Genomic DNA, 10,358 nt, shown 5'->3' with positions numbered 1-10,358 from the left:
AGTGACTTGAAAAACAGCAGCAGAAGTTGGGGTCAAAAAGGTACACTTATTCCACAAAGAACATATAGTACCGGGGTTTTAAGATCTCACAATAAAACTGCCAGACCTTTGAGCTGGTCACATGCCTTCCGGAGGAACTGTGCTGGAGCAGCAGAGTAAAACACAGTAACTGTGCCTTTTGAACAGAGAGAGTGATATGAAAGGTCTTTAATGGTCTTCTGCAGGAATGCAGGGATGGAGTTTATTGGTTCTTGCCAGCTGTCACTCATGACACACTATAATTCAGCAAGCCCCACTCACAGACCCAAACCTGACGAGCTGAAAAACTGTTCTGACCAAGAGGTCAAATGTCATGTATGGGACCTTCACTAAAGAGAAAAAAAGAAGGAGAAAGAGGCTGTAAAGAGTGCTGCATACATGTAGAAGAATGTATACAGTCATGTAAAACATAAATTACAGTGTTACCATTTTTTTCAATTTCAACATTTTAACTTTAGTTAAAATTAGTTCTGCACTGGCCCTGCCCTCAGACCTGTACATCATGTTATATTTCATATAGTTGACTATTGACAAATATGAAGCAGGGCAACAACTCCATAAATGCAGTTATGACCTAAAGTTCGAGACATTCTTGAACAAAGTGTTTTTTGTTCAGTTTTGCAGAGAACATAATTACCTTTAACGCCAAAGCAGAATTGTTTAGATCTGAAATGAGTCACCTATTCATAAACCCATTTACTTCATTCCTAAATGAATCAGCCATTTGAACAAATTGAATGAATGACTCATAAAGATATTTGCTGCCACCTACTGGCTGATTTAGTTTCTTATTTAGAGTATCACTTCATTAAATAATAATAATAATAATAATAATAATAATAATAATAATAATAATAATACATTAAAGGGATAGTTCACCCAAAAAATGTGATTCTGTCATCATTGTATTTTAAAGACTGTTGGTAATAAAGCTGTATGGTTTTGGCAATGAGTTTCATTGTATGAACAAAAAATACTGAGATGTTTCTCAAATTATCTTCCTTTACCATAGTTTATGTTAGGCCGATGTAGCCTAAATGTTTATCAATAAAACATTTTACTGTATATTAAATCAAAATCAAATCAAATATTTATTTCTAAAGACATTTGTAATGTCTACTTGACACTTTCTCATTTAACACAAAAATAGCTTTAAATAATCTTTTGTGGGTATTTTCACAGTCAGATTTATTTAGCAACTAATTAGATTACAAATCAACTGACAGCCCTGATAAACATATACATACATGAGTTCTTTTTGGTTCTAGAGTCTGATTGGCTGAGAGAAGTGCGATATTCTATTGATATTGGAACTCCAACTGTTTCACCGTTTATATCACTTTGCTTGCGGTATTTCTCAAAGCGAATGTTATGACGAACCCCCAAAACTACTATAATTTTATAAATAAAACTGTTTTTGTAGTTTTAAAAGTTTTTAGGTGAGAATGCACATGTTTAGACTTCAAATATGCATTTTGTTTCTATGTTTTCGGGGTGAGCTCCATCAGCGGCTGTTCAGTGCTCATGAACCCGCCGAGAGTAGCCTTACTTCTGCCAGTTCTTCTGGAATTTGCCGCTGGCTCCGATGACTCTATAGTGGTTTAAAATAATATAATTTTGGGGGGTAAATCTAACTGGCAGTCTTTGGTCTCTTGAATATATTATTTGTTCCAGATGAAATAGTTTTGGTTGAGGGCAAAATCTCATGTTATATTTTAATCAGATTTAAAGCTGCATATCAGAATACTGCCTTTGTACTTTTGACTGAATTGCCTAGCAACATTTATGATGACTTTGTTGTGTTTAAAATATTATTGTTCAATAAATAACATTTCATTTAAATAATAGTAGCATTTAATTGAAAATTGAAAAACGGTGTGTGTTTGTGATGAAGACAGCTACATTATTTGCTTATTAGATTTGAATCGATGCCGAAAGGAAGCAGTTTGCATAAAAGATGGTTTTTAAAGACACTCTGATGCTGTTTCTTATATATTTACACACATTTCGTGCTGTCAAACTGTTGTATAATGCAATATCACATTTGTAGCTGTACTATCCAAGGATGATGCAGTTAAAGTCCATTCACACAAAGGATGATAATTATATTGATAACAATATATATGACGTTTTAATAATCATTCTAATTTTATGAGAATATTGGAGTTCACAACTATAATATAACAATGCATATCATTGGAATGACTTCAGAATGACTTTCCATTTTCCTACTAATGCTACCCTGCTTCAAAACGAACATTTAACGCATCAGAGATCATAACTGCAGCACGTGCTTATAATAAACAGGACATTATTGTGCACTGATGTGGACACAACTAGTGTTTGTTTCAGTTATCATTCTTGGTGTGAATGGTTCTTTACCCAGAGTCCAAAACAACATCTCAGAGTTTTGAAAAACAACGTGACACACTGGTGTAATTGAAAGCCCCTCAGGTAGCCCTTGGGAGATGCCACAAACAGCAAATGTTAAAGTTACTGAGGAGGAAGGCAGTAGATGAGCAGAAGGACAGAGAGACGGAAAGGATGGAAAGGTTGGAGAAATTGATTCCCAGTGTCCTGTCCTCCCAGCCGGCCCACAGGTGTGCAGAGGCCTGCTGGGCACAGTAAGGTCAGGCTTTCATGTCTCAGGACCTCTCTGGACACTGGGTCAGCTCTATCTATAGGGCGCCGAGAGAGCCATAAATCCTCGTGACTGTGGGTGTCTGGAGGGATGAAGAGGTGGAGATCCAATGAAAAAAGAGGGATGACCCGACTGAAAGAAAAAAGAGATTGTAGATTAGATGTGTGTAAACTGGCTTTCAGAGCTTGTTCATCATATAGTGCAGCTTTTCAGACCACTATACATAACAATCGTAAAGATTTGGAGGCTTGGAGAGCACTTGTACTTGAAACCTTATATGCTACCATTTTGGAACATATCCTTTTTTTCAGCAAGGACACTTAAAGTGATTAAAAGAGACAGTTTAATGAAAACTGTAATAATGGCTGCTGAAAATTTAGCTTTTTTGAACAATGTCCTTACTACTTTTCTGGACCTGGGAACATTTTAGTTGTGTTTCTGTCTATAAAGGGTCAGAAAGCACTTGGATTTCATTAAAAAATATCTTCATTTGTGTTCCAAAGATGAACGGGTTTGGAACAAATGAATATTTCATTTCCACTTCTTTACTTATATGGTAAGTATCCTTACAATAAGTCAAATAATGTACAGTCATCTGGTCATTATCATAAAATAAACCCTTTCTGGTTGATAAAGGCCCACTTACATTATGTCTCAACCCTGATCGCGCTGCCGAGGTTCATTTTATAATAATGACCGTACATTAGAGCTGACTGATTAACTCACATAACGCAAACAGCGCTATGGAGAAATGAGGGAATATAATAATAATAATAATAATATTTTGCAAAGATTGCTGTAAAACATTTGAGACTGATTTGAAATCTAATCATCTGAAGAACTATTTTAGCAACGTTAGAAATAAATTTGAAACCTGAGGGGAGAAAATATAGCACATCTAGGAAAACTTAGGCTACTGTGCGATTATAGTGCTGTTATTGCATCATCAAGCAATTATAAGCATTGAGGAATATGTGTTGAACAAAGCTGATAATGGCTAATCAGCCTGGGAAATATTAAACAGGCTTGTCTTCATAAACTAGCAGCTAATTGCTGTTTTTTTAACGTTTATGAATCCCCAAAGCGGTTCGTACTGCAGCTGAAGTGTGTTTTGATTAAATTCAAGCTGTAGGCTTGAGTAAAAAGCGATGTATGCAGGGATGAGTAACAAAGAAATTCAAAGAAATCTCTCCTGTCGGTCATATATTAGGAATTCACAGGGCTGGGCTAAGTTTCTGACACGTTGTAAAAACATCACTGACATGAGGGGTAATTGCTCCGTTGGTACGTTAGCTTGTTTTCACAGGCATGTTAGTAGCAGGCTGTTACCTTTTGTGTCTGTATACCACTCTTGTCAACATGATTTCCATCTCAAATGCATCACGTCACCACAAAAGAGCGTTTTCATGTTTTCAACAGTTATGAATAATAAGGAGCTATTGCTTTACATGCTCCTGGGAGAAATAAAATCCAATTGGATGACGTATAGATTTAATGTAATGCTGAAATCTTAATTATAAGTTCATTTTCTGTGCTCCGATGGTCCCAACAGTTCATTATTCTGCCCTGCAGTGCCTTTCCGACTCTACTTTAATTGTGTTTTTGACGTGGAATGAGTTCAAAGTCCATGTTTAAATAATGCGCCTGCCTGAGTTTTGCTTTTGGGGGAAAAAGTATTGATTGATGTAATATAAACACAAGTGCCTCATTTAAAGTTATGGAAGTGTGTCTGCAGAGAGAAGAAATAAGGAGAGCTGTGGAGTAGTAATATGGCATTTGAATATTAATATGACATTACGCTTGTGTGTGTGCATGTCTGTGGTCTTTGGCACAACTGTCAGGTTGTCTCTATCCAGGAAATCAAGGACGTGTTGCCCACGGCTATCAGAAAAAAATGTATCCTCTGTTGGCAAGTATGTGGCACAGCGGCTACCTCAATCTACAACAACAGGCATAAAGTATGCCAAAACACATGAACACGTGGTCATCACTGACAAAAAACACGCCTACATACTTTAAACAAACTCAAAAAAGTGTGCAAACACACATTACATTGTATTAGTTCAGAGGTCTTAAAGGTAGGACGGTGTTTTAGTGCCACCTAATAAAACAAAAAGTCTAAAATTACGAGATTAAAGTTGTCAAAATAAAGGTGAAATATTTTGAGTATAAAGTTGATATTACGAGACTAAAGTCTAAATGTTTCGAAAATAAAGTAAAAATTTTGAGAATAAAGTTGAAATTACGAGAATAAAGTCAAAATTATGAGAATAAAGTCGAAATTATAAGAATAAAGTAGAAATATTTCTAGAATAAAGTCGAAATGTTTCAAAAATAAAGTTGAAATTTTGAGAATAAAGTCAAAATGTTTCGAGAATAAAGTGGAAATTTTGCGAATAAAGTCAAAATTACGAGAATAAAGTTGAAATTACGAGACTAATGTCAAAATATTTCGAGAATAAAGTCAAAATATTTTGAGAATAAAGTCAAAATGTTTTGAGAAAAAAGATGAAATGTTTCAAAAATAAAGTTAAAATTACGAGAATAAAGTTGCAATTACAAGAATAAAGTCGAAATATTTCAAGAATAAAGTCGACATGTTTCGAGAATAAAGACAAAATGTTTTAAGAATAACGACGAAATGTTTAGAAAATAAAGTCGAAATTTTGAGAATAAAGTCGAAATGTTTCGAGAATAAAGTGGAAATTACGAGAATAAAATTGAAATTACGAGAATAAAATTAAAATTACAAGAATAAAGTCTAAATATTTCAAGAATAAAGTCGAAATGTTTTGAGAATAAAGACGAAATGTTTTAAGAATAAAGATGAAATGTTTCGAATATAAAGTCAAAATTGAGAATTTTTTTGAAATATTTCGAAAATAAAGTGGAAATTACGAGAATAAAGTTAAAATTACAAGAAAAAATGTCTAAATATTTCAAGAATGAAGTCGAAATTACGAGAATTAAATCATAGCAATTAAAGTTATAATATTTTGAGAGCGCATAAAAATGGAAATTTTTCAACTTTATTCTCAAAATATTTGACTTTATTCTCAAAACACTTTGACTTTATTCTCGAAATATTTTCACTTTATTCTCATAATTTTGACTTTTTTGTCTAAATACTTTAACTTTATTCTCGTAATTTTGACTTTATTCTCAAAACATTTAGAATTTATTCTCATAATTTTGACTTTTTTGTCGAAATACTTTTAATTTTGATTTTACTCTTAAAATATTTTGACTTTATTACTGTAATTTTGACTTTATTCTCATAATTTTTTAACTATTCTCGTAATTTCGACTTTATTCTCGGAATTTTGACTTCATTCTCTGAATATTTCAACTTTATTCTCACAATAATTCGACTTTATTCTCAGAATTTTGACTTTATTCTTGAAGTATTTGACTTAATTCTCATAATTTCGACTTTATTCTCGTATTAATTTGACTTTATTCTTGTAATTTTGACTTTATTCTAGTAATATTTTGACTTTATTCTCGTTATTCCGAATTTATTCTTGAATTATTACGAATTTAATCTCGTAATCTTAGATTTTTTTTTTTTTTGACGTGGCACTAAAACGCCGTCGTATAAAGGGACAGTTAACACAAAAATTTAAATTCTGTCATTAATTACTCACCCTCATGTCTTTCCAAACCCGTAAGACCTACGTTTATCTTCTGAATGCAAATTAAGATATTTTTGATGAAATCCAAGAGCTTTCTAACCCTGCACAGACAACATTTCAACTGAAACGTTCAAACCTAGTATAATGACTTTATTCAACAATTTCTTGTCTTCCGTGTCAGTGTTGACATGAGAATACCACAACGGGCATGATTTTTATACTCAAGCACTTTAACTAAATACAGTTATGGGTGCATGGACTGATCTTTGGGTAGTTCGACTCATCTCTCCCTCAGACCTAGCATACTGCTCTGCATGCTTAGTGGACTAATGATGCCTGAGATTGTATTCCTGCAATGCAATTTAGACCAGGTAGGTAGCCACCTCATTAGGAGACCAGAGAGAACATCATGTTCTGGCTTTGATGTAATGCTCAGATGTTATTTACATGTATAAAGACTGAAAATAAATGGAAATCGATTGACACATATGGTAAATAAAATTATTTTATTAGAAAAAGAAAACTAATGGGGACACTCTTGCTATAATAAAATAGCAGCTATATGTATGCATGTACTGTGTTAAAACTCGCACATGTCAAGGGCCGGTAGTTTGAAACTCTTGCACTAATCATCTCGCTGTGGTGTTTAATCAATGGCATTATGTATATGTAATCAAGCGTTCTGTGAAGCTAAGACTGTTTGTTTTACAGTATATTGAGCATAAAATATTACAGCCATCAGTCGGACCATAAAAGAACATTTGAAACCAAGAGTCTCTAGTGTTTGCACATGGTCCAGGCAGGTTAGGGTGCCTCTTTTAAACCAGACCCAGAAGCAAGTCCTTTCCATTAGCTATTCCATAAGGCAAAAAGAGTCTGCTGGATGTCAGAAAGTAGGCAAATGCACACTGATAGACTGAGGAAGAGTCAAATCTGTTAAACACATCAATCCACACTTTACAGCTTTTTTTTCCTACAGTATATGTACAATTAAATCGCATTTCCACACACTTGCACATACGTTCCAGTCTGCAAGCTACAGGCTCTCAGACAGTCAGATGGCAAATGAGGCCAGTCTTTGAACTCAGGTTTGATTTATGCTTTACTGAATATCAAAACCATGCACAAATATATTGTAACAGGAATGCAGCCATCTCTCAAATTCACTCAGGCAATGAGTAGAAAACCACAAGCAGGGACAAGCCCTTGATTCCCCCACAGCCACAGCCAAATTCAGTCTTTTTTTTTACCTACATACATAAGCAAATATACACTCATAGACACTAAATCTACAACACCACTGATAGATAGATAGATAGATAGATAGATAGATAGATAGATAGATAGATAGATAGATAGATAGATAGATAGATAGATAGATAGATAGATAGATAGATAGATAGATAGTGTTGCTGTCTGTTTCACAGGGGGAGGTTGACTCTCCATATGGTTTAGAGATGCACACATGGCCAGTTCCTCACCGCCAACACACACCTTGACCTGAAAATGACTGCGAAACCCATGCCTCTACAGCTTCTGAAAAGTATCTAAGGATGAATCTCAGGAGGAAGAGGAGGAGTAATGAGGAAAACAATGGACAAGGCAAGAAAGAATAAGAGAGAGAGGATGGACCTTAACAAGCCATAATGCAGAGTTACAGATGAAAGAGAGCAGAAATTGGTGTAACAGAAGGAGCCACTGATGGTATAACCAGCCGCTGGGAAACGAGTGTATGAGGCACTCAGACACAAACAGAGACCTGAGGAATGCTTAGAAGACAGCTTGTCCACACTGCTGTTTTGTAAGTTACAGTGAGAAATTATATCTGTCTGTGCTAGGGCTGCCCCTTAATAGTTGACTAACTGTTAGTCAACAAATAGAGGCTTGGTCGACCAAAATTTTTGGTGATACAGATAAAAGTAATACATCTTTTGAATCGGTAAAAACTCTACGTTTATTTGTGTGCATTCAGAATAACAACGAAACATTGCGCTTTTGTAAAATAACACTGCACCTACATGTCAACTAACTCTCATTAGAGCGTTAGTAGACTGTCTGCTTAATATCTGCTAGTTATATTTTAAAAATAAAATAAATAAATAAAATATCTAAGGGTAAAATGGTAACATGATTTAGAAAATATTATTAAATACAAATGAAATCCAATGCAAAAAATGTTTTTCAAAAAATAAAAATTAATAAAATAAAATAAAACAAAATAATAAATAAATAAACTAAAATTTCAATCTAGTTAATCTCAAATCTAACACAACTAAAATTTGTAAAAATAAAAAATAAAGTAGAAAAAAAATTAAATAAATAAAATACCTAGAAAGGGTAAAATGGTAACATGATTTAATAAACATTATACAATACAAATAAAATATAATAAAATAATTAAGTAAAAAAAAAAATGAAGTAGAAATATTAAAATAAAATAAAAAAAATACTCAGAGAAAATAAATAAATGAATGAAATACCTTCCTAAAATACCTAAAAAGGGTAAAATGGTAACATGATTTTTAAACGTAATTAAATACAAATTTAATCTAATACAAAAAAATAAGTACAAATAAAAAATAAAGTAGAAAAAATAAAATAAGCAAAATACCCAGAACAAAAGTAAAATAAGAATAAACAACAAACAAATAACATATAATACCTAGAATAGGTAAAATGGTAACATGAATTATTAAACATTATTAAATACAAACGAAATCTAATACAAAAAAAGTAAACATTAAAAAAAACATATAAATAAAAAAAATAAAATAAAATAAACAAAATGCACAGAGTAAAGTAAAATAAAAATAAATAAATAAAATACCTAAAAAGGGTCAAATGGTAACATGATTTAAAGAACATTATAAAATACAAATCACATATAATACAAAAATAATAAAATAAAATAAATACCCAGAGAAAAATTTAATCAAAAATAAATACTTAAATACCTACCTAAAATACCTAGAAAGGGTACAACAGTAACATCATTTATTAAACATTATTAAATACAAATAAAGTAGAAAAAAATTAATAAAATAAAATGAACAAAATACCCAGAGCAAAGTAAAATAAAAATAAATAAATAAATAAAACACCTAAAAAGGGTAAAATGGTAACATGATTTAATAAACGTTATTAAATACAAATAAATGTAAAAATAAAAAATAAAATAGAAAAAATGAAATAAAATAATTATTCTTGCACTTATTCTTCCTGATTACATTTTTTTTTTAAATCTATTCAAATGTGTGACTTTCTGGGTTTACCATATTTCATGCATACCATATTTGTTGATATTTGATTAAATTAAATCTGTGTAAACCTATACACAATACATATTGTCACCACCCATGACACATATTGTTGCATTTTTGTATTGCAACATACTGTACTGTGACACAATATATTTTTACACCCCTAGTGTATTAGACCTGCTAGAAATAGTTTATAGCACTGCAGTAAACTGCAATGATTCAACTAAATATCTGTTTTAGCCTTCATTTAAGTCAATGCAGAAACACTACTATATAATCATTGCTTTTAAACACTATTTTAGCAGCCATTTCTGAGTGTTGAGATATTGAAGTAGTGTCACATGCCATTCGTTCCCGTAATACCTGAGTGATATCTCAAGTACGCATGAAACTATAATCACTCAAACCTAAACAGCCAAACTGTAAACCTGTGCTGTCATCAGCCCCATTCGCTCAAAGGAATGTAAACAGTGTGTATGGAGAGGAATGTCAGATGTCACTTATCTGTGTGTCTGCAGTGATCGTCCCACAAAGAGCTTGTGTTAATCATGCTGTACGGACACGCTGAGGCCTGTGGAGTCACATCTGTACCTCTAAATGGGAGAGATTACATAAGATTTGAGCAATGCAAATACAGAAATGTATTACTTTTTACAAAGAAAGGTTTTATTCATTCATTAGAGGGGAATACTGCAATGATAAAGCTTTGCTTCTGGGCTCTGGATTTGATTCAAACTATACTTAAAATATAATTTATTGACGTCCATATGCTTTAGATATACA

The sequence above is a fragment of the Garra rufa genome, chromosome 4 (genome assembly GCF_049309525.1).
Source record: "Garra rufa chromosome 4, GarRuf1.0, whole genome shotgun sequence".
Lineage (NCBI taxonomy): Eukaryota > Metazoa > Chordata > Actinopteri > Cypriniformes > Cyprinidae > Garra > Garra rufa.
Note: the sequence above shows the minus strand (reverse complement) of the source record.